We start from the raw sequence: 26115 nt of genomic DNA, 5'->3' as shown, positions 1-26115 counted from the left end.
CTGTTGTCCTGGAGGAAGAAAGTTTGATGGCATTTGGTAATATAGTGTCTGCCAAACTATGTGCATACTTCCAATTTATAAAAGAGGACTTGTGGTTCTGGCCAACTGTGGTTTAGTAAGCATTCACCTTGCAAATGGCAGAGCCAAGCTCGGATCCAGGCATTACAAAACCATCTTCTTTGCTTGTGTCACATGACCTCTGTATTGAATATAATAATCCTGGCCATGATAGATAAGGTAGTCTGACTAGTAATTCTCTATGTGTTTCTAAATGAGAAGGAATTGTGATTTGTCATTAGTGTTGAGTGGCACAAAGAAACACCAAATGTTTTAAGGAAGTGGATATGCTGGTTCCCCTGGGTTGATCATTACATATTGTATACACGCATCAAATTATCACACTGTGCTTCATCAATATATACAGTTAAAAAATAAACCATTTTAAACAAAAGTAGTAGAGCTAAATCTTAGGAACCAGCTGAGTTCAGAGTGTGTCCAGACTAAGGTCTGACATTGACAGCCTTGAATACAAAGGAAAATGCCTGACTTTTCAGTTATTGAAGATCAGCAGCTGGAGGACGAAAGCTGTCTGGTAAGTAACAGTTAACAAATGCTTTGAATTTTTCTGGGGGAGAGAGAGGTTTGAAGAGCACCAGATTATCACTAGCAGGTACTTTTCAGTGAACCAGATTGATGAGAGTCTGGCTCACCAGCCCCAGGTCAGATGACACTTTTGCCTGTGCTCCTTGATAACACAGCCGGGGAAGCATCTGCAGCATAGCTGATGGTGAGATCAGGGAAGGTACAGCCCAGCACATGGTGCAGAAAGTCCCCAGTTTTCACCACAACAAGTTCTAGGAAATTGTGTCATAAGGCAGCCCAGTATGAAGTGGATCATATTTTGCCAAATAAACAGTACTGTACATTGGGTGAGATTGTGCTACTGATCAAGAACTGAATATCAATTAGATCAAACATATAACTGGATGATTTTTGGAAATAAGGTTCAAATTCTATTGTAATTGAAAAATAGTCATGCCACAATCTAGATTTAAGAAAATGAATGAAAGTGTGGAGCTCATTCTGAATCCAAAGGGGATTTCAATACAGTAAGAAGTGTGTCTACAGAGCATAAATTATATCTACACTACCCTGTAAACGAAACCCAAAGCATAATCTGCTAGTTGCAATTAATAATTTTATTTACAACTTTGGATTATAAAATTTTGTTGAGATTATTTAGCTGTCTCGAGTTTCCAAAGAATCTGAAGTGAAATAAAAAATATATACATTATAGAAATATCTATCATCTCTGAAGATATTAATATGCATTTTATTATAATATATTCAATATTAATATACATTTTCAGAATCAGTCTATGAATGTATTGAGGAGAGACAGAAATGCCCTAGGAAATTTCACACCTGTCTATAGTAGGGCAAAGTGTCCCTGTCTACAATAAGGACGTTTGTCTACAATAAGGGCTCTCTATATAGAAAAGACAAAGATTGACTGGACTTAAAATATGGTTCTAGAAGCATGGATAAATTCCTCCCTTATGCTTGGTTGTAATATGTATGAGATAGCTCATGTTTCAATTAGTGCGCCTCCTCCCTGTCATAACAGATGTTATGCTGCTGAATATTTTTCATCTCAAAACTCCATTTTCTCATAATCCATCAATTTCACACTTAGATATATAACTCAGAGAATTGCACTAAAACATGCTCACACTCGCATAAATCATAATAGCTACACGATGAAAACAACACAACATCCATCAACTGAATGAATAAACAAAACACGTCATCTGCATATAATAAAATACTGGTTGACCATGAAAATGAATGAAGTAGTGACACATTATTACAACATGAGAGACTTTGAAAATATTTGGCTAATTGAAAGAACAAGACACAAAGGGCTTGATATTGTGTGGTTTCCATTTATAGTAAAAGTCCAGAGTGTGACAAGAGCTAGGAAGGGCTCTGTGGTGAGATTCGAGAGACCCTGACTGGCTTGAGCAGGGCTGTTCCTTGGTTCTGCTATACTGAACAAGTCATTTGTCTATGAACCATGATTTTCTTTGTGTAAAATGAGAGGGGCTAGATCCTCTTAAGTTCCTGCCATCTCTGTATCCTAGTTACGTTGTGAAGGATGTTGACATGGGTCATTTTTGGAAGCATCCCGCTGCCAACACACACACTTTTAAAGAAAGAAAATGAATGCATCTTGCAAGAGAAACTCATTTTACAATTTGTCACACAAAGCATTGGATTTGCCATGGTGATCTAAACACCAAGGTTTTAGGGTGATGAGTTATTACTCCACTTGTCACTTGCATGTGTGAGTGAATCACACATACAGCCAGTGCTGCTCGGAAGGCAATTTCTTTTTACTTCCCAAAGGTTTTAAGATTGTATTCTTTGCCTACTTGCTACATTTATTTATAATTTAAGAACAAGAAAATTAATAATGAAACTTGGTCACCAGCAATTTTACTGGTTTCCATATACCCCACTATTGGAGACTCATTTATTTATCTGTTGCCATCTGCTGGCATTTGATCAAAAACCAAAGGATGCAAAAATGAGTCATGGCTTTGTGAATCTTACTCTCTCTGTGTACCCTTTACCTTCATGGCTGTGAGTGAGAGAGAAGGTGTGTCATACCCAAACCCACCGATAGCCAGTAACAGAGGAAATGAAAGGAGTTCTTCAAAACCCAAAGCAAGAATGTGTGTTTGTTGTGGTGACTACTTTGGAAAATGAAAGTTTGGTGTTGCTGTTCTGCGATCATTATTTTGACTCGTTAGTGTTATACTCCCAAGAGAGGAGAAAAAGCAGGAGACAGAGGACATTTTGTATAGAACACATTCCTTGAAATACTGAGCCCATGTATTCTGCGTGCTCTGTGATTGCTGACTTCTGGTGCCACAGGGCAAAGACACCTTGTCTGGTCTATGAATGTATCCATTACAGAGGGGAAATTGAGAAGCTTTTCTTCCTATAAGGGTGGCTGTTCCAACCCAGAACAGCCAGTAAGACTTCTCTGCCAGGACCAGGATAAGGCAGCTTTCCGAGAGAGGGAAGCCATCCCACAGGAAATGTGATAGTAACACCAAAGCAATTTACAATTTTGAAACATAGATACCCAGATATAGGAAGAAACCTGGAGTCATCTAGTGTAACCCCTTGTTTTATAGATGTGACACAGCCTGGAAGGAAGAGTGACATTTCTGTATTCCTAGTTTTCATTTTCACTTTGTTTTCAGTACATTAAACCCAAGGTGGCCACAGCCACTTTAGTACATGATCCTTCAATTTGGCAAATTGTTTATAAATCTCTACTTGTTTCATAGATGAAGAGACCCTGGGAGGTGAGGGGATTTCTTCAAGGTCTCACAGCCATTAATAGAGAGATGAAGACGGTATATGATAGCACTTTTCAGGATCATGATGGCAGATGAAGGATAACCACAGATTCTTTGCCACTTTTCTCATGAAGAGCTGATGTCTGTTTCTCCTCTCGTCAAATCCAGGCTGGACCAGGACAGCTTTTACTCCTAGAGTAAAAAGAAAGTGATAGGGTCTTAGCCCTGGACCTAGCCTGTAAGACACCTGGGAGCTTCTTGGCCTCTAGGAACCCTGAGCCTCTGTAACAAGTGCAGCTCCCTCTGGGGATGCCACACGGAAAGGGAGAGAGGGAAATGATCAGCAGGGCCCAGCCTTGCAGCCATCCCTGCTGGGCCAGCTGGTCTGGGAATGAGACCATCTTAGACCTTTCAACCAATCAGATGCAGCTGAGAACCACAAGGTCTGTGGCATGCCAAACACAGAAATGGCCCTGCCCTGCTCTGCCTGGTCGCCTGACTACAGAATTGTGAGCTAAGACAAAATGCTGTCTGTTTTAAGTTTCTTAGGCTGGAGATGGTTAACTTCACAGCAATGGATAACGTGAGCAGTTGTTAGGAGGTGTAAATTAGTTTATACATGTAAAACATTCAGAATAAAGCCTGGTTAATAAATATTAGCAGCCCTTCCCCTTCTTCCTCTCTCTTTCTCCCCCTTTTATACTTTTCCATAGTTTTTTAACTAAGTCAATGGCAGAGAAAATCCTGGTGCCCTAGGTCCTCAGCCTTCACTTTGCCTTTTCATCTGAGTACTGTGCAACATCAGCTAAAAGGGATCAGTGGAATTGGCATCCTGGGCTTGTACTTTCTCTTGAGTCACGTTAAACCCGTGGTGGTTACAAAGCCACTTTGGCACATCAGCCTTCCATTTGGTGTATTATTTATAAGTTTCCAGTGTTCTTTCATTTGAGAAATATTTACTATGTAACAAGTAAGTAGCTATTTCAAAGTACGTATATAGTAGATGCTGAGAAAACAGGAGTGACTGAGGCAGATCCTGTCCTCAGGGAGCTAATAGCTTAGGGAAGACAATTTATTAATAAAGAAAAAATGAAACTTTTAAAAGTGCCACAGAAGAAGTAAATGTGATACTGGTCGAGTGAGCATCAGGGGGAGGCATTTCAGATAGGGACATCAGGGAGGGCCTCACTGGGATGTGGCAGGTACGCTGAGGCCTGGAGGATGCAATAGAACGTGTCGTGGGAAGAGGTCATTCCAGGAAGACAGGGGCAAGTGTGACACTTCAAGAGGGAAATAGCTGGAGAGGAAAGGAAACCTAAGCGCCTGGAGCCCAGAGTAGGCTGGGGTGGCAGAATGTTGCAGGGCTTTGTTCACTTACTCTGGATAGGAAGTTGGGGTTTTACCCAGGCAAAGTGGGAGACCTTGACGGGGTTTAGGCAAAGAGCACTCAGCATGGTACAAGGAGAATGGATAACAAAGAGAATACATGGGAAGACCCTCTGTGGGCCATTGCAGAAGTCCAGGCAGAAGCTGGTGGTGGCTTCATCCAGCTGGAGTGACTGACTAGACCTGAAGAGAAGAACAGGGCTGTGATGGATGGCGGTAGAATGCCATAGTGATGGAGACACAGGTTCAGGAATGAGACCCCTGGTTCATCCAAGCCATAATGCTTACAAGTTGTGGGATCTTAGGCAACTTGTTTAACTCCACAGTGATTTTGTCTATCTGTAAATTAGATGAATGATATCTACCTATGGTGATATTGTAAAGATTGGATCAGTTAATATAGTCCTGTGTTGATAATGATGGGATACATTCTAAGAAATGCATCATTGGGATTTCATCATTGTGGGGAAAATCCTGAAGTGTGCTATGCAACCTGCAGTGCTGCAACATCTGTGGTCTGTGTGGACCATCAATAGCGGAACACTGCCAACAAGCAGCACACAACTCTACTTATAAAACACTTTAAAGAAATCCACAGTGCAAGATAAGTACTCAGTAAGTCTTTGACCCCGTTAATACAGGGCTTGCTGGTAAGTTGAACTTGTGTGATGAAGGTAAGGGAGGCCCCCAAAAGTGTCTGTCTTACAGCTGATTCCAGAATTTCCAAGAGAAGTTAACTTATTTCTCTGTGGAGCATCTTAGGAGCTTCATTTTGTTTTTTGTGTGTGACAGCAACTTAGCTCATACTCAGCCTTGTACTATAGCTCTGTGTGTGTGTGTGTGTGTGTTTAATGATTTTTTGTAAACTTGAGAATTGGGCCTATGTCTGAGTCACTGGATCTAAGACAGAGAGTCTCATCTGGGGCCATATGAAGGGATTCTTCCCAGTGACAACCCCAGTTACTTCCCATTGTCCACAGACCCAGAAGATTGTGAAAAAATCTTTTCAACATGAGCCACTGTTGCTGGTGGGAACGGATCTTATATCTGAGAATTTTGGAGCAGTAAAAATTTTGTGAACCTCGTAACAGTGAACATTTGTTGAACGTAGAATTGTTGGGTATTTCAAAATCATGAATATGTAGATATTTTAAATGATACTAATATTAACTGTGTCAGTAATAAATAATGGGGAACAATATCAAGTAAAAATATTAGGGATCAAAGGATAAAACACAATAGTTTAGTTGGCTTGTGTTTGAAGTTTTATCCAATGTTTTCCTGCCAAATTAATAAAAGCAAATCTCTGTTATCCCTTACATGTCTGCACAACACAAAACCTTGCTTGCTTGCTTCTGTTTGTTTGCAAATACACAGAACCCAAAATTCTGTGGGAAGCCAGTTTTTTCACTTTGTCTTTCTATTTCCTCAGGCTAATTTGATCCCCAAATTCTTTGGGAAACAAAGGGCACCTGGGGACATCTCCCAGAAGTTTTCAGTACAGGAATCCCAGGCCCAGGTCCCTGACTCTCGGCTGGAGCTGCTCCTGGTATGGGAGGACAGGGAGCCGCTGGATAGTACAGGACACTCAAACCTTGTCTTTTGACCATTGAATAGTGCTTGGCTTCTCTATTGGATAACATTTCAATAGCTGGTTCTGTAGAGCTTTTTCTGTTCCCAGTCTCCATGTCAAATCACTGTATTTGAAACTGTCTTAAAACCAGACTGGTAAATGTTGTAGGAGACTGGTCATTGAAATGAATCAACTTCTGATAAATTCACTTATAAAAGAACATGTTTTAGCACATAAATAACCACCTCCTATTTTTATTGACTTTAAAAATGATTCTGTCACTGTGTAACTGGATATTCTTATGTGGAATACATCCTCCATCTGGGAAATGGATTGGGAATGGTGCAACTGAAGACTGCTTGTTGGCCAAGAGTCTTAGGGAATGTGGAAGAAGTCACAGAAATTACTGCTCCTCTAGGCTCTTTCAGGTTTTGAAACTCACAAGCAATGATATTCCTAACGTTTTCTTATAATATATGATCAAAAGGAGAGGACTGAATCCCAGATTATAACAGATCACACACTGGCAGATGGATCTCCAGAGTGATTAAGCTCACTCATTATTTTATGTTTAACTATGAATTTAAAAATGAATTCAGTCATTATGGCAGAGCCTCATACTTGTTTTTAAGCTGTATTTCCTCAACTATGACCGAGGCTGAACCTTTCCTTCATGTCTTGCAGTATGTTTACTAATCTGTAGACAACTTGAATTATTTCCATTCTTGTTAAGCTTAGCTATTTTTATGGAAATTTGTCTAACTAACACAGGAAGTAGAAATGAAAACAAACTGCTGAGCTTCTTACTTGGAGAAAAGAGAACCAAGTCCAGGTTACTGAACCTGACTCAGGCAGTCTTGTACCCCTCCCTCAAGTCACTCCCCTCTCCCCTACATCATGCCTACTGCCCCCCTGCCCCTACTTCTCACCATGGCAGCCCCACGAAGCCAAGGATCGCGCCAGCCAGTCGTGCTCACTTACTATGTGCTTGGCATACAGTTGGCATCCAGTCAATGATAATGGGAAAGAAGGAAGTGAGGGAGGGAGGCCTTGTACTTCTCAGAAACGCTCTTAACAGCAAACACCGTTCCTTAAGGTAGTCAGCCCTTCACAACCCAAAATACCCTGCGCTTGCACGTCACTGAGGCCATGGCTGGAGGAGGTTGCGCTGCAGCTTCTCTGAGATCCCATCTGTGATCTGAGTGGTGCCCCCCTTGTCAAATCTCAGTTGCAGCTGGGCCAGAGATTGTCTTAGATCTCTATCCAGTCCTGTCTCTGTTTCCCAGTTCAACTGTGGGTGCCCCCATCGCTCCTCCCACCCCTTGCGCAGATGCGGCTCCCACAGGGTATGATAATTCCGGCCTTGAGGCCTTGCTCAGGGTGCTTCCCTCCTAAAATACCCTCTCTCCTTTCTCTGCTCATCTTCATCCTTCCTGCCCTTCCACGGCTTAAGTCATACGTGAAGCCACAGAATCATAAAGCCACACCGCCGTGTACTGTTACCTTCTCTCTACACATTTGCTCTCACGAGCTCCTGCAACGTTCCAGGGAACCCCTTCCATCGAACAGGCAAGCCGGAGCTCCAGTGCCTGCCTGCCCCCTGGGGACCGCGTTCCTGCCCCAAACTCACACACCCGGGACAGGTCCCTGGCTATCCCCGGGCAAGTCCCCTGGACTGGAGCTGCCCTGGTTTTGAACTCCCACACAGAGCTGCCTGCTCTTCTGCCCTACTTCTGGATTTTACTGTAACTTGCTCAGCAGGGGAGGTGCCGAAGCTGCAGGAAGGCCCTGTGGGTTCACTTTTGATAATGTTAAAATTGTTTCCAAAACAGTTCGGCATTTCCTGCCCTTGTTAACAGGTTGCTTGAGCTCATTGTGTGTGTGAGTGAATGATGTGTATGTGTAGGCTTGCAATTTTCCCTCCTCCCTGGGCTCCCTTCCTTCATTTCTTACTACCCGTTTTGACTTTCCCCACTCTATTTCTTTGTTTTTGTAACCCAAACAACATTCCTGCTAATCGCTAAAATCTCCCCTGACCTTCTTCCTTGGTTCATCACTGTCTGGCATACAGTTATTAGAATTGTCATTTACTTCTTATTTAAGTAGCAGCCTCATAGGGAAAAAAAAATTCCCAAGCCATTTAGTGGACCTTAAAAATTTCAGACAAACTTCGCTTCAAATCTGAACTCTGACATGAGTTGATCTTTGGTGAATTACTGCAACTGTTTTGAATCTCCGCTTCAGCTTTGTTTAAAGAGGCATGATGCGTTTCAGCTTTCTCAGACTGTGAGGGTGATTCCTATGAAGTTGTCTAAGATTTAAAACAAGAATTGGCACAACACTGTATTTGCAGCAAACCTGCTACCTACAGACTTTTTTCTCCCTCCTTCCCTCGATCCTTAGTTAATTGCATGCTTGCTTGCTTTATATTAGCAGCCACACATAAGGGAGAATGTACAGTATCTGCCTTTCCCTGTCTGGCATATTTCACTCAATGTAATGTCCTCCAACTCCAACCATTTTACTACAGATGACAGAATTCCATTTTTTATAGTTGAATAATATGTCTGTGTGTGTGATCACATTTTCTTTATCCATTCATCTGATGATGGACACCTTGGTTGAGTCCATATTGTGTCTGTTATGAACAGTGCTGCTATAAACATGGGGGAGCATATATTACCATAATTTTAATAATTTTGTAGCTATTTTAAGATTTAATTTATATGAGTGAAGTTGGACATCTTTTTCTTGGATTATTGTATATAGCCCCTGCCTATTTTTGTGTTGTACTATAGTCTTTTTATGTTTTCTTTGTTGAAGTTTTTATTTAGTGGAACCATTAGCCTTTGATTGTGATATAAATTACAAATATATTTTCTCAACATTTTTAATAGATAAATATTTTTTAAAGATTTGTTTATTTTATTTGAAAGGTAGAGTTTTACAGAAAGAGAGAGAGAGATCTCTTTCATCCACTGGTTTACTCCACAAATGACTCAAAAGCAGGAGCTGAGCGGATCCAAAGCCAGGAGCCAGGAGCTTCTTCTGGGTCTCCCACATGGGTGCAGGGACCCAAGTGTTTGGGCCATCTTCCACTGCTTCCCCAGGCACATTAGCAGGGAGCGGGATATGAAGTGCAGCAGCCGGGGCTTGAATCAGCAATGCCAGCACTGCAGATGGCAGCTTTACCCACTACGCCACAGTGTTGGTCCCAGAAAAAAACATTTTAAAAAGCACATTAAGTTATTGATTATCAATAACATTAAGCCTGTGATTATAGAGTGGATTGAAATTATGTGTTTTTTTTTTTGTTTTGTTTTTTTGACAGGCAGAGTGGACAGTGAGAGAGAGAAACAGAGAGAAAGGTCTTCCTTTTGCCATTGGTTCACCCTCCAATGGCCACCGCGGTTGGCGCACTGCGGCCGGCGCACCGCGCTGATCCGATGGCAGGAGCCAGGTGCTTCTCCTGGTCTCCCGTGGGGTGCAGGGCCCAAGCACTTGGGCCATCCTCCACTGCACTCCCTGGCCACAGCAGAGAGCTGGCCTGGAAGAGGGGCAACCGGGACAGAATTGGTGCCCCGACTGGGACTAGAACCCGGTGTGCTGGTGCTGCAAGGCAGAGGATTAGCCTGTTGAGCTGCGGCGCCGGCCGAAAGTGTGTTCTTGCGGTGTGCCTGAGGCCTCCAGAGGCCGGCCTCAGCCTCTAGGTAGGACTTGGGGCCCGTTTTGAGCACCGGGCTGGCTCTTGCGTGCCCTGGGGCAGGCGAGAGGCAGACCAAGCCCAGCGCGGACAGGCCTGCTGGCCTCACCGCCGACCTCTCTCAAGCCGTGGCCTGCATTCTGCCCTGCGTTCGGCCAAAAAAAAAAAAAAAAAAAAAGTATGCTCTTGCAAAAATTAAAGAAAAACATAAGGGAGGAAGGTAATTGAGGGAGGGAGGGAAATAAAGTTATCTTCTTAGAATTATACCTATAAATACATGAAATCTGCTTTCTTTATATGAATAAAAGTTTTTTAAAAAAGCAAATTGTGGGTGTAAATGCAATCTCCTATTGACATAATAAATGTTATTCCTCTTCAGTTGCCATTCCCCACCTTGTCCTGAGACAGCCACTCCACGTCTGCACTGTGTCAGCTGTACTTTCCTCAATGAATAGTTGAACACTTGGACAAGCACTGAGATGGCTTTGGAGAGATGCGGTTGACAACGTCAGTGCTCTCACAGAGTGTGTAGTCTGGGGAGGGATTCGTGCCAGTTAACTGGCATCATGTTCCCCATTCTTCTCCCTTCTAAGCCTGAGGAAGAACTCAGAACAGGCTTCCCAGAGTGAGGGCTGTGCTTGTTGTTAGGGTGCCCACCCTCGAGGAGCTGCAGTTGTAACACGGGTGTGTGTCCGATAGACAGATAATTCAGAGAAGACCTGCCTATGTCTGAAAGGGCCTGGAGAGAGGGGAGACTTCAATCATGAAGTGACTCCCGACGTTACGCTGGTTGTGTGCCCATAGTAGAGGAGTGTTCCACAATGAGCCATCGATCAGAAAATTGGACACTTTGCAAGTATATGGCTCTTCTGGGCAGTCAGGGGCTTGCAAAGCAGATTTCTGCTGGTGTCTGAGCGGCAGGGGAGAAACAGTGGAGAATGTGTCAAGCAGTCGTCACGGGCCGTAGCTCCCATGGCTAGGAGTCTGATTCATTTTTGGATGTGCAGGAGAATGAGTGAAGGACTTGCAGACATCTGAGATAGCTGACTCCCCTGGCTCTGAGAAAAAGGGGTAGAGACAACACAGACAGAATGCGGGGTGGGCAGCTGGCAGTGTCCTGTCTGTCTTTGCAAATGAGGAAACTGAGCTGAAAGGGGTTGAACATCATGTACAGTTGCAGAGAGGTAGAACAGGGATTTGGACGTGGGTGGTCTGTATTCTGGTAATATTGGTCAAACTTATATAAGCCAGTTACTCTTAAACAGCATCTCCCCAGGGAAAGTTAAAGCTCAGTTTACTAAACCAACCTACAGATTGATGCAGTAGGTCTGAGGGATCCTGCGAATTTGTACTTCTAACAGATTCCCATGGGGATGAAGATATGGAAGCTATAGGAGTTGAGAAAACGGTGAAATCACAGAGCATTTGAGTGGTACAGAAAGAAGAATGGCATAGGCAAAGAAATGTGCCTCGTGGAAAAGATGTCCGTGCACAGGACACAGTGCCTCAGAGTCTAGGTGACTCGGTTTCGGTAGCCTTGTGAACTGCTGCAGGCCACTCAGGCAATGAAAGCCACCTGACAAATAAGTTCTTCAAGAAGAGACTGAAGGAGCCTGTGCCATAGCCCAGTGGGTTAATCCTCTGCCTGCGGCGCTGGAATCCCATATGGGTGCCAGTTCTAGTCCTGGCTGTTCCTCTTCCAGTTCAGCTCTCTGTTATGGCCTGGGAAAGCAGTAGAAGATGGCCCAAGTGCTTGGTCCCCTGCAGCAGCATGGGAGATTGGGAGGAAGCACCTGGCTCCTGGCTTCAGATCCATGCATCTCCAGCTGTTGCAGCCATTTGGGGAGTGAACCAACAGAAGGAAGACCTTTCTCTCTGTCTCTGCCTCTCACTATCTGTAACTCTGCCTCTCAAATAAATAAATAAAATCTTTTAAAAAAAAGTGACTGAAGAGTGAGGCATCCATTCCAGACCCAGGAGACAGTGTGGTCAAGGCCTGTTGTGGGAATGCGATGGGAAATCAAGGCTCACGGATGGGAAGATTTGTATTTGGAAGACAGAACTGGAAATGTCTGTTGAGGACAGAAGCTGGAGGACCTCTACTGTGCATCTGTTGAGCTACAGCTGTTATGTTGGTCACTGAAAGTTAGATGGAGACCTTTATCCAGAGCATTCATCTGGGCCTGGTGTAAGTCAGAATCGTCAGAAGGAGACAAGTCAGAAAGAGACCCCTGCCTCAGTGCCTCAGCAGATGGCAGCCCCAACTTCTGGAGTTCCCTCTTTTACCTGTATTTCTAATCTTGCAGCTTTATGTTCTTTTCTTAGGTAATGCCTTTGTTAATCTTCAACTCTGGCTAATTTATACATGCATTTTTCCACTTTTTAAAACCTTCCTCAGGCTGGCGCCATGGCTCAATAGGCTAATCCTCCACCTGCGGCTCCAGCACACCGGGTTCTAGTCCTGGTCGGGGCCGGATTCTGTCCCGGTTGCCCCTCTTCCAGGCCAGCTCTCTGCTGTGGCCTGGGAGTGCAGTGGAGGATGGCCCAAGTCCTTGGGCCCTGCACCCGCATGGGAGGCCAGGAGAAGCACCTGGCTCCTGGCTTCGGACCAGCGTGGTGCGCCGGCCGCAGCGCACCAGCAGTAGCAGCCATTGGAGGATGAACCAACGGTAAAGGAAGACCTTTCTCTCTGTCTCTCTCTCTCTCACTGTCCATTCTGCCTGTAAAAAAAAAAAAAAAAAAAAAAAAAAAAAAAAAAAAAAAAAAAAAAAAAACCACCACTTTCCTCATTGAATAGTTTCAAATCTCAATCTTTTATAGATTTTTATTTTAATAATCAACTTATTCATGGGGTCATTTGTAAGGAAGAACTCTTCTACATCCTTTCAAGTCTAATCCTTACTTTGCAGGTATTTTTGTTGTATTTTTTAAGTTCAGACTTTTATTTATTTTCAGATTTTTGTTTTAATCATTTTGTGAGACTTTAGCATTTTTATTCTTGTAACTTCTTTTTTTTAAAGAATTTTATTTATTTATTTGAAAGGCAGAGTTACAGAGAGAGAGATCTTCCATCTGCTGATTCACTCCCCAAATGGTCACACTGGCTGGGGCTGGGCCAGGCCAAAGCCAGGAGCCAGGAGCTTCATGCAAGTCTCCTTCATGGGTGCAGGGGCCCAAGGACTTGGCTGTCTTCCAATGCTTTCCCAGGCCTGTTGGCAGCAGCTGGAATGGAAGTGGAGAAGCTGGGACTTGAACTGGCACCCATATGTGAACTGGCTCCCGTATGCAACTGGCACTGCATACAGTGGTTTAACCAGTTATGCAACAGCACAGGTCCCTGTTCCTCTCATTCTGAAATTCATTTATTTTTCTCTAATAAGCGCTACTATGCTGAGAGCATCTTTGATTCCCTGAACCTTGTTCCCTGACATCGCCTGTTGTTCACTTCTTTTATAAATAACACAAGCCTGATATGCAGTTACATGTGCTGTGGAGAAAAATAGAAATCAGGGATAGTGAATAGAGGGAGGGATGCCCATAAGGAAACATTTAAATAGAGGCCTGAAGGCAACGATGGAACTGCCATGTAGGTGTGTGGTCTCAGAACCTTCAAAGCAGATTGAATAGCATCTGCTAAGGCCCTGAGGTAGAAGAATGATTGCTAAATTCAAGGAACTACAAGGTTACAATTTCTAGACAGAGGGAAGTGATGAGCAGAGAGGTAGGTGATGTAGTCAATGAGGAGACATGGAGTGTAGAAGTTCCCGTAGGATCTTATAGTCACTGTAGGAACTCTGAACTTGACTGAAATTGGGAAGTCATTAATGAGTTCTAAGAGAAAAGATGGGGCCGGTGCTGTGGCTCACTTGGCTAATCCTCTGCCTGCAGCCCTGGCATCCCATATGGGCACTGGGTTCTAGTCTGGTTGCTCCTCTTCCAGTCCAGCTCTCTGTTGTGGCCCAGGAAGGCAATGGAGGATGGCCCAAATGCTTGGGTACCTGCACCCGCATGGGAGACCAGGAAGAAGCAGCTGGCTCCTGGCTTCGGATCGGCATAGCTCTGGCCGTAGCGACCATTTGGGGGGTGAACCAATGGAAGGAAGACCTTTCTATCTGTCTCTCTCTCACTGTCTAGCTCTGTCAAAAAAAAAAAAATCATGTAACTACATGACTGCAATATAATGATGTTCTTCCTTTGAAAATGTGTTTATAATTTTTAAAAAAGTTAGAGAAAAGATATGCTCTGATTTATGCTTGCATAGGGCCACTTTGGCTGATTTTTTGGAAAAAGACAAAAGAAGGGGCCAATGCTGTGGCGTAGCAGGTAAAGCTGCCACCTGCAGTGCTGGCATCCCATATGGGAGCTGGTTTGAGTCCTGGCTGCTCCACTTCTGATTCAGCTCTGGGAAATCAGTAGAAGATGGCCCAAGTCTTTAGGCTCCTAAACCCACGTGGGAGACCTAGAAGAAGCTTCTGGCTTCAGATCAGCCCAGCTCCAGCCATTGTGTCCATTTGGGGAGTAAACCAGCAGATGGAAGACCTCTTTCTGTTTCTTCCTTTGCCTCTCTGTAACTCTGCCATTCAAATAAATAAATAAATCTTTGAAAAAAAAAGAAAGAAAGAAAATAGGTGAAAGAAAGACAAGGGAAGAAGAAGGAGGCTACTGCAATAACCTGGGCAAGATATCAGGGAAAGACAAAAGAGAAGCTAGTAGAGAACACATGTGGGGTACCAGCTATTCAGATTTGGCCATGCCAGTATGAGATACCTAATAAACATCTAAATTGAAATATCAACTAAGCACAGGGTGGATGAGTCTGGAGTTTATCATTCAAGTTCCATTGGATATGTATATTTGTATGCATGAATGATTCACATAAAAATGATATTTGGCTGGCGCCACGGCTCACTAGGCTAATCCTCCGCCTGCGGCGCCGGCACACCGGGTTCTAGTCTGGGTTGGGGCACCGGATTCTGTCCTGGTTGCTTCTCTTCCAGTCCATCTCTCTGCTGTGGCTCGGGAGTGCAATGGAGGATGGCCTGGGTCCTTGGACCCTGCACCCACATGGGAGACCAGGAGGAAGCAACTGGCTTCTGGCTTCGGATTGGCGCAGCACGCCAACCGCAACGCGCCAGCCTTAGCGGCCACTTGGGGGTGAACCAACGGAAAAAGGAAGACCTTTCTTTCTTTCTGTCTCTCTCTCTCACTGTCTAACTCTGCCTGTCAAAAAAAAAAAAATGATATTTAAGGCAGTGACACTGGAGGAAATTACCTAAGGTAGTGCTTTTTGAACTATTGGATCACAAACCACCGTAAAATCTCCATGTCACATGACGATGTGATAAACACACTACACACTACATACGCCCACACACACACATACCCGCTTCAGCATTTCATGAAACTCCACCAACCACCAACCTTTAGCAAATATGTTATTCTGTGACATTTTCAATTCTGTGTGTTTTATTTCACCAAAAATACTGGTCATGTCCTTCTGAATTGACTACATAACCCATAACAGACATTTTAAAAAGCCCCGATCTAGGAAATGAGAATAACGAGAGAAGAAAAGAGGTTTGTGGACTGATGGTAGGTGCCCCACTAATGAGGAGGAGCCAGCATAGGCTAGTGTACCAGCTGTGGCCAGTGAAGCAGCAGGAGGACCAGTTCTCCTGTACTGCTCTCTTGCTGCCAACCCTCTAGCTGTGAGCTTCTCTCACCTCCTCTCTCTGGGATGCTCTCTTCCCTCTCTCCTACTTCATCATGGACACATGCCCCTCACTGCCCAAAGCTATTCTGTTTGATCTATAATGTGTATCTGGGAATAGCGTGGTGGGATTGCAGTGCAATGCAGAAGCAATATGTGAGTCAGTGTTATATATAATCCTAACAAGACATAGCAGTTTCTCACTGCAGACCACTCTTTCCCTGGATGTCCACCTACTCTTTCTTCAGGCCCTGGGGAAGTCTCCTTACCCTCAGGGTCTCCAAGGAGAGAATGCCCACATCTTGCTTGTTTACTAAATAGAGAAATTTATTTCTTCCTGTGAGCCATCCTTCTCTTCCAGACTAAACACAGAGTCTATTTTTATGCAGTAAAAAGGCTTATTAAAATGTGTTCCAAACAAAAAAGAATGTCCTAGATCTAGACTGAGTTCCCAGCTTTGATTTGGCCAAACCCCACCCATCGCAGACCTTTGGGGAATGAACCAGCAAATGAAAACTGTCTCCATCTCCCTGTCTCTGCCTCTTTCCATCTCTACCTCTCAAATTAAATAAATTAAAAATTTTAAAAAGAAAAGAGATTCTCTTCCCTTAAATAATTCTATACTCCTCTAAAGGAAATTGGTCTTAATAGTTACAGCTTTCAAAATCACCAGTTTGGCCGGCGCCGTGGCTCGATAGGCTAATCCTCCGCCTTGCGGTGCCAGCACAGCGGGTTCTAGTCCTGGTCGGGGCACCAGATTCTGTCCTGGTTGCCCCTCTTCCAGGCCAGCTCTCTGCTGTGGCCCAGGAGTGCAGTGGAGGATGGCCCAAGTGTTTGGGCCCTGCACCCCATGGGAGACTAGGATAAGCACCTGGCTCCTGCCTTCGGATCAGCGCGGTGCGCCGGCCACAGCGCACCGACCGTGGCGGCCATTGGAGGATGAACCAACGGCAAAGGAAGACCTTTCTCTCTGTCTCTCTCTCTCACTGTCCACTCTGCCTGTCCAAAAAAAAAAAAAATCACAAGTTTATCCACTCCTGGCTTCATGTGGCCATATTGCTATGGTGCATGACAAACTCGTGTAGTCAGTGTGTCCTAAGAATGAAACTAAGAGAACTCTATAGAAAAAGAGAGAGCAAGAACTACCAGTTGCAACAGTTTAATAGATTGCCACAAGTTATGAAAACAATGCTATTTCTTTGATCTTTGTTGATTTTAATTTTAAATCACTAATATATAATTTAGTACAGTATCAAAATGAGTGTATAAAATGTACTTATAACCAAGTATTGAAAAAATGCAAACTTAGTTAATAAGCATATTTAAAGTGGGAAATTGGGCACTATTGTGGCAATATTTAAAAAGCACACATTTGTTATCAGAGATATTGCTCCAGTATGATAATAAAGATACTTATAAAAGATGGTTCTGTTATCAGAGAAGGTGTGCCAAAGGAAACAACAATTACACATTAGATTATGAAATAAAGTCGTAGGTTAGGTCTTTGGTTTGTTTGTCTAAACTGAATTCCACATTGTTTGGATTAGGATTGCATCAGCATTAAAAAAAAAAAAAAAAAAAAAAAAAAAAAAAAAAAAAACCTGAGAAGTGAAGTGACTGCAGAAAGTGCTCTTGTTTAGGATAGAGGTTGGTCTGGCCTGCAGCCTGCTTTATAAGTAAAGTTTACTGGAACACAGCCACGACCGCTTTGTTTAATATTGTTTTTGACTGTTTTCACGCTACAACAGCTGAGCTGAGTAGTTATGACGGATGTCCACCCACAGCCCATCCAAAACTGGAACATTTACTACCTGCCCTTTCATGGGCAAAGCTTCCTGCCTCCACTTCAGGAGATCAGAAGCTGTTGCTACCGTTTTCTGTCTCCTCTTGATGTTTTCACTTAGTTACAAACATGAAAAATTAGTTCACAACATATTAAGGTATTTTGAGTAAAGAATACAATTATTGTAAAACTCTAGAATTTGATATTCTTCAAGTGGATAAATAAGCAATAGTATGATGCCTCTCCCTAAAAAAGAATCTCTACGCCCAAACTATCTACCTTCCAATATACTACATCTCCATTCTTTTACCTTTAGCCACACAACTTCTTGAGCTGGTAGTTACTACTCGCTGTTTCTGTTTGCTGAATTCTAAATTCTACTCCACCACTCTGCAAAAATTGCCGTTCTTTCAGTTAGTGATATTCTAATAATAGAAATCTAACATTCTATTCCCTGTCTTCATACTGTTGACAATTACCTTGGAATTTCCTCTTCCTTTGGCTTCTGTGACTCCATTTCTCCCCCGTGTATTCTTTCTCCCTTCACCTCCCTCCCACCCCTCTGTCTCCTCCATGTCCACCTGCGGCCACTCTGAATTTTGATACACCCTGGGATTTTCTTCCCAATTGTTCTTCACCCTTTCTCTTTATCCTTCATAACCTGCAAACTATTCATGGATCTCTTTCCCTTTTTGTCCTTGAGCTTTGGAAAAATTCCAGCATTCATACCTTCAATCCTTCTGTGCTATCTAATTCCATCTTCTTTCCCATCTGACCTGTACTTCAGGAAGTACCATTTCAGTTACTCTCTTGACAGAAATTTTCTCATCCTCCTTTCCCTGTCCCTCTGCCATTCTTTGCCACTCAACCTTGGAGCTCTCCAGCTCTGTCATTTCTCCTGATTCTTCTGGGCTGTTGCGTTCCCAGCTGTATCATCCATAAGCTCATCTGAGCATTGCTTAGCCACCTTTTCCTGTGGACTTGAACCCCTCATTCTCATAGTGCTGTGAAGGGTTTTATTTTGTTGTCTTTCCTGTTTAAACATCTAAACCCTGATGCATAACTCTTACTCAGAAAAGATAGCCTTTCCTGTAGGAAACTGATAATTTGGTAGTTACTTCTGCAATTTTCAGTATCCCTTCACCATAAAACTTCTTAGTAGGAAGGATCCAAGAATTTTCCTAAGGATAGTTTTGCTGTCAATACTCCAGAGTCTCTTTATGCTGTCTCCTCTAGGATATTTTCTTCATCCATCATTTCTTTCCAATTGTGTATTTTCAGTTTCTTCTCTATTGAGTAAATCCTGAAGTTCTACAAATGCATGCGAGTTGATTCAATATGTAAGCAACAACTGCAGCTACAACCTCATCCGGCTCTCATCGTGTTAGAACAGTCATTTATATGAATGAGCAGGAGTGCCACCCTTCCGGAGGGCAATACGACAATCTGTAAATATCCTTGAAATACTTATTTTTAAATATTTATTTATTTGAAAGGTAGAGTGACAGAAAGGATTGAAAATGGAGGGAGGGAAGAAGAGGAAAGGGAGAGAGAAAGAGAGAGAGAGAGGGAGAGAGGGAGAGAGAGAGAAAGTTCCATTTTGTTGATTTACTTCCCAAATGCTGGTAACAGCCATGGCTGGGCCAGGCCAAAGGCAGGATCCAGGAACTCCACTGAACTCCATTCAGGTCTCCTATGTGGGTGGTAGTACCTGTGCTACCATTTGCTGTCTCTCCAGCACATCAGCTGGAAGCTGGGTGGGAAGCATGGAGTAGCTGCGAGTTGAATTTGACACTCCAGTATGGGATGCTGACATCACAAGTAGCACCTTAACCTGCTTTGCCACAACACTCACCCCAAAAATACTCTTTTAGCTTCCAACTTTTCACTCCTTAGAAATATAACTTGGGGGCGGGGGCTGGCCTGTTTGACTCCTGGCCGTTCCACTTCTGATCCAGCTCCCTGCTAATGTGCACTGGAAAGCAGAAGATGGCCCAAGTGCCTGGGGCCCTGTACCCACGTGCAAGACCTAGAATAAGCTTCTGATTCCTGGCTTTGGCCTGGCTCAGCCTTAGCCATTGCCCGCATTTGGGAAGTGAGCCAGCGGATGGAAGATACCTCTTTCTCTCTCTCTCTCTCTCTGTCCATTTCAAATAAATAAAATAAATCTTTTTTAAAAAAAAAGAAATATAACCTAGGGAAGGAATCACATGCCTTTATAATTCAATATTCAGTAGAATTGCATCTCTTCTCAAAGCCTAAAGGTCAGTGTGTGATTGTTTAATGAATGATGGTAAACCATGTTTAAAGAGCTAGAAAAATTAAAGTCAAATTGAAATGGCTTGCCTAAATCCTCCCTGAATCATTGATGTTAGGTATAATTTTATTGTTTGTGGCAGAAAATCCAATTAAAACTTGTTTAAATAGGTAAAATTTATATTTACTGGTGTAATTGAAAGCCATCAAAATTAGGATTAATTCCAGCTGAAGTCTGATACAGTGGCTCAAGTTACTTGACTATAGAATGTTTCTACTTTTCTTTTCTACCTTTGGTGTCAGCTTTATTCTCAGTCCTCATAGCAGTTCCTCACCTCTCTTTTACATCAACCTCCTGATTCCATTAATATGCTTTCATTTCCTACTATTTGTTCCCTTATTTTGATGAGATAGCTCTTCAGAGACCCCTCTGATATGAAGTTATTGGAGACCCCACATACTTAAAATACCTCTACACTTTCACATCTAACCGATATTTTAACTGGTGTGGCAGAAGTGGCTGATTGTACCCCAGAAGTTGTGTTCCTTCTTTCAGTGTGAAGAGTTTTGATGAGAAGTTAATGACCACACAGTTTTCTGATTCTTTGCATCTAGGAGATGACACATGGCTAGTTTTCACCAATGTCAAATGAAGAAAATCAAAGTGAGTCATTCCGGGCCAGCATTGTGGCATAGTGGGTAAAGCCACCCTCTGGATGCCAGCACCCCATGTGGACGTCATTTCCTGTCCGGCTGCTGTGCTGCCAATCAAGCTCCCTGCTAATGCACCTGGGAAAGCAGTAGAAGACGGCTGAAGTGTTCGGTCCCCTGTCCCCTACATGGGAGACCCAGATGAAGCTCCTGCCTCCTATATTCATCCTAGTCCAGCCCTGGCCATGGTGGTCATCTGGAGAGTGAACCAGCAGATGGAAGATCTCTCTGTATCTCTCCCTCTCTCTCTGTAACGCTGCCTTTCAAGTAAATAAATAAATCTTAAAAAAAATGGCAGGTCGTTCTCAGGTCAATGAGTTTAATTAGTCTCTGTGTCTCCTTCATTCTTTCTTCTCATTCACAATTGGAAGGCTGGCTCTTAGAGAAGGACAGAGCATGGTAGGTTGGGTCTCTAGGTCAACAAGTAGAGGGCCACCCACCAACCAGGATTCCTTTATTACATGAACAGGAAATGAGCTTTTATTGTATTAAGTCTCTGGAGTTTGAGGGCCTATTACTGCTGTAATGAATATTTTTAAAAAGATTTATTTATTTATAAGTGAAAATTAGAGAGAGAGAGAGATTCCATCTGGTGGTTCACCCTCTAAATGGCTACAACAGCCAGGGCTAGGCCAGGCCTAAGCCAGGAGCATCTTCCAGGTCTCCCACATGAGTGCAGGGACTGAAGGACTTGCACCATCCTCCACTGCTTTCCCAGGCACATTAGCAGGGGGAGCTGGATCAGAACTGGAGCAGTCGGGATGCTGGGCTTGCAATAATGAATCTTATAAATTTTATTTATACTGGGTGTAAAATTTCAGTTTACAAATAATCTTCCTGCAAGTTTTTGAAATTATTTCACTTTGTGTCTTACATCTAGTTCTGGTATGAGAAATGCAGTATTGTTTTAATAAGTCTAATCACTGCTTGTAACCTGCTTTTTCCCCTCTCTTAGGAATATTTGAGAATATTCTGTATATATTCAGAATTTGAATGTTCATGATGATGATTTTCATTTTCTTTAAAATTTTATTTATTTAAAAGGCAGAGTAACAAAGAGATGAGAGACAGAGAAAGAAGTCTTCTGGTGGTTCATTCCTCAAATTACTGCCACAGCCAGGGCTGGGCCAGACTGAAGCTGAGAGCCTGGAACTCCATCTGCATCTCCCATGTGGGTGGCAGGGACTCCAGTATGTGGACCGTGTTTCACTGCTTTTCCACATGCATTAACAGGGATCTGGATTGGAAGTAGAGCAACCAGGACTTGAACCAGTGCTCCAACATGGGATGCTGACGTTATAGGTGGCAGATTAACCCGCTATGCCACAATGCTGGCCCCAATGATGATTCGTAATTTGGATTATTTCCTCCATAATATTTACTAACAGCTCTATAGGCCTTGTTCACTTTTCTCATTATTCATTCACTGGAATTCAGTCCACCAGGAATTTGGGCATCTTTTACTATTCTTAGAATTATAAATTTTTCTTTCCTATTTTAATTTTTCCCATAAACTTTGTATTTCACTTTTCACTTCTGTTAGCATTTTAAAGGAGCTCTTTTCCTACTAATGTTTCTTTCATTATAGTATAATTTTTATTCCTTATATGTAACACTTTATTTAATGTTCAAGGTGGTATTAATAGTGGTTTAGGGGGCTGGCCCTGTGGCATAGTTGGTTAAGCCACCGCCTGCAGTGCCAGCATCCCATATGGGTGCCAGTTCGAGCTCCGGCTGCTCCACTTCCAATCCAGCTCTCTGCTATGGCCTGGGAAACAGCAGAAGATGGGCCAAGTGCTTAGGCCCCTGAATCCATGTGGGAGACCCAGAAGAAGCTCTCGGCTTCTGGCTTTGGATCAGCTCAGCCCCAACCATTGCGACTATTTGGGGAAGTGAACCAACTGATGGAAGACCTTCCCCTCTCTCTTTCTCTCTCTCTCTCTTTCTCTCTCCCTCTCTCCTCCCCCCCCCCATCTGTAACTGTATCTCTCAAATAAATAAATAATATCTTTTAAAAAAATAATAATGGTTTGGGCTGGATTTTTTCTAGGTTGCTTGATGTCTTTTTTGGGTTACAGATTTTCCTCAAATATCTTAGATTAGATTAGAGTACTATATAACTAATTAGAATCTCTGTGGGTATTTGTGGGCTTGTTAGTGGTTTGGCTTCACTTCTATCATTACTTTTAGGTCTTTTTGTTCCATTGGGTCAGTTACTCAGATAAGACTTGCTAACCTCATGCCTAGAGCTTATTAGTCTAGTTGTTAGGATTTGGGGAGTTGTATGAGGAAAGCTGAATGAGTATCCAGCATTCACAATGGAGATTCCATCCTCTGGGTTAGCACAAAACCCTACCATCATTTGCACCTGTTATCCATCAGTCTAGGATCCTTCTATTAAACCTTTACTGGAGAATAAATATACAGTCTTCCATTGAGGTTAACAAGGAGTAAGTTCACATATATATGTGATGTGAGATAGTATCTGGGACTTTATTCTTTTAACCAGTCTTATTTTCAGTCCCATCTTCATTATTAGTTTTAGGGTCGCTGATGTCACTAGGTCTTGAACAAATTTGCCTACTACTAGTATAAATTTAAGCTTCTTGACTACCACCTAGCCTTATCTCTCACTACTTCCATAACATGTGTGACTCACTTAGTGATAGCAGTGACCATTGTGTATCTTAATGTAGGGTGTTTTTCCTGCCTGGAATGCATATCTTCTTCCCAAGCCAGCCTGCTGCTCACTGATTTGTTCTTTGAGACCCAACTGCAATAACTTCTTGACACTGAAAACAGAATTTGTCACCCCCTCTTTTGTGTCACCTATATTCCTTGATCACATCTCTATTAGAGATTTAACAACTGTTTTGTCTCCCCCCACTAATCTGCAAGTGCTTTAAGTGAAGGATGTTAGGTCCCAAGACCATTAGGACTATGTAAACCCAATCATTTTCATTCAGCAGATACCGAATACATGTTGATTAAAAGAGATGGTGAGTATAGAAAGAGAAGTTTTAAGAATAAATAAATAAGCAAAGTAAACTTAAACAGATGGAAATGAGCACAAATAATTTTATTTTCTCAAAGGCAATGTCTTAATTCTTGTACATGCTTGCTTTACTCTGAGCTCCAACCCGAGGATTTCCTTTTAGCTGAGGCACCTCAGAGAGTGGTGAGCAAGCGCTGATCAAAGGATTCAAGTGTGGCTCTGCGTTCTCTGCTTTTCCACCTGTGGCCATGTTAGTGTCATTTTCTCCTCTAAGTAGCAAAGACCCACTGCATGTTTTTGAACAGGACAGTGAGATAGTCAAATTTATTTTCAAAAAGATAAATCTGTTGCTGCAAGGAAGAGACTAGAAGGCAGAGCAACTAGTTAGACCCAGATCACAGAATGCATCTTGGAATGAAGTAATCTCCATGGGAGGGGCAGAGACATATCTGTCAAACAACAGGCTTTTTATGTGATTGTATTCGAACAGCTGTTCAAACAATATTCATCTTCTATGTTAGCTTATTTATCCTCTGCTCAATATCTGAATATCAGAGCCATTTTAATACTTCTCAGTCAAAAAGAAGGAAATGCTCTCATTTACAGCAAAATGGAAGGAACTGGAGGATATCATATTAAGTGAAAAATGCCAATTACAGACAAGTACTGTGTGTTCTCCCTCACATGTCTGAACTGAAAAAACAAATAGAAAACCAACTGAAAAACATTAAAAAAAACAATATGGAATGGTGATTATTAAAGGTGGGAAGGTGTAGGAGTGATAGAGGGAGCTTGGATAAAAAAAAAGAGGAAGCTGCATGTGGTTCATTAATTGTGACAAATAATATACAAATATGAGATGTCATTAAAAAATCTACAGTTGATCCTAGGTCTTCTGACTTTTGGAAATCTCACCTCACATTGTGTTCAACATTAAATTGCTCCCCCATCCATCATTAAAGAAGAATACTAATGACATAAAGATTGAATTGAGCTGGATTTGACTATTGAAAAATGACACATTTTTTGGAGTTGACATCAAATATTCTGGTGGGCAGAATGAAATGAAAAAACATAGGTAGGCCAAAATAGCCATTGCTTCTCTAGTACTAAAGAGTGCGGGACTGTTATAAGATCAACAGATTCCAGATTTCCAGAAAACATGTGATTCCAGAGTATTTCTAAAGGCTAAGTGATGCTTTGCATGCTATACAGCATCAGATTTTCTTTTCCTCCTTCCTGCCATCTTAAACTTTCTCAGTGATAATACTGTATGCAGATACATCCTTCTAGGAAAAAATTAAATAATTTTGGAGACAATAGAAAATTTTAATAACAAAAGAACATTTTCCTGCAAAGCCTCACATAAGGTACGAAGCCCTGCCTATTTGCTTCAGTTTGGATTGAGTGCATTTTGAGTCCATACCTGTGCTCTCGTATTCTAATGCAACCCTTGACATAGACTCATAGAAAAGGTCTGACTTATGAAACAATTGCTCAAAGCAACTGAGGTTACTTTACTCTTCTTTAACTTCTTTTTTCTATGTTGATTAGATCTCCAACTATGAAATCCTAAACTCGAAGGAGATTATCTAGTGTTGTTGTGAGAAAAAAAAAGAAAAAGAAACCTGGTAACTCGCATCTGTGCTCTATGAAATCAAGTGCATCTACAAGAAAACCGGGGCTTCCTTTTTTTCAACTGAGAGAAACAAGGTTGCATTTCTTGTGGGATGTTCTTAGAGGTACCTGCACCTGGGAGGCCACTTGCTGAAGTCACAAACAAGATCAAACAACATCCTGCAAAGCACTGCAGAGAGCGAAAGAAAAACTCCTATTATCTCTCTGTCAGGGAGTTCCCCAGGCAGAAGGAGAAGCTTGGCTGGCCTATTTTACTTTTAAAATGAGAAAGTATGTAATTGGTAGAACTTCAGTCTTTCAGCATCATTGTGAACAAAGTCTTCCTTTTTACGGAATTTAACTAAAACATTCTTTTAAACACCATGGTTTCCTTTACTTTTTCCACTATTAATTAAAAGATTTCTTTTTAAAAAGGCACATACTGTATTGCCTTTGTATTTTAAACAATACATTGAATAGCATTTAATACTGTTAATGGCTGAGTTATGATATCAATTACTAAATTACACTTATCTGAGAGTATTTCTGAAAGACGTAATACTATTTGTCACCACACTAAATGACCTGGGATATCTCTAAATACTGTGACTTTTCTTTGTGGACCTTAACTGTCACTTAATACTATTGCATCTTCAAGAAACATCTCAGAAATTAATGAGAGCCAAATAAGTGAGCAGGTACAATCAAGTTTACATATCAGAAGAGTCAATATTTTTGGACATCAGTTATCCAAAGATTCATATATTGATTCAATGTCTTCTCAGTCAAAATCTTAGAAACTGATAAGCCAATTCTAAAATTCACATGAAAATGCAGAAGAACTAGAATAGCCAAAACAACTTTTTTTAAAAAAAAAAACAAAGTAGTAGTAATAATGGTGAGAGTGGGCATCGTTGTCCAGTCCAGACTGGGAAGGTATTGTGGTGCAGTGGTTTAAGCCCCTGTTGGGACTCCTGCATCCTATATTGGAGTGCCTGGGATTGAGT

The sequence above is a fragment of the Lepus europaeus genome, chromosome 5 (genome assembly GCF_033115175.1).
Source record: "Lepus europaeus isolate LE1 chromosome 5, mLepTim1.pri, whole genome shotgun sequence".
NCBI classification, from domain to species: Eukaryota; Metazoa; Chordata; class Mammalia; order Lagomorpha; family Leporidae; genus Lepus; species Lepus europaeus.
The sequence above is the reverse complement of the archived record's forward strand: the minus strand, read 5'-3'. Positions refer to the sequence as shown.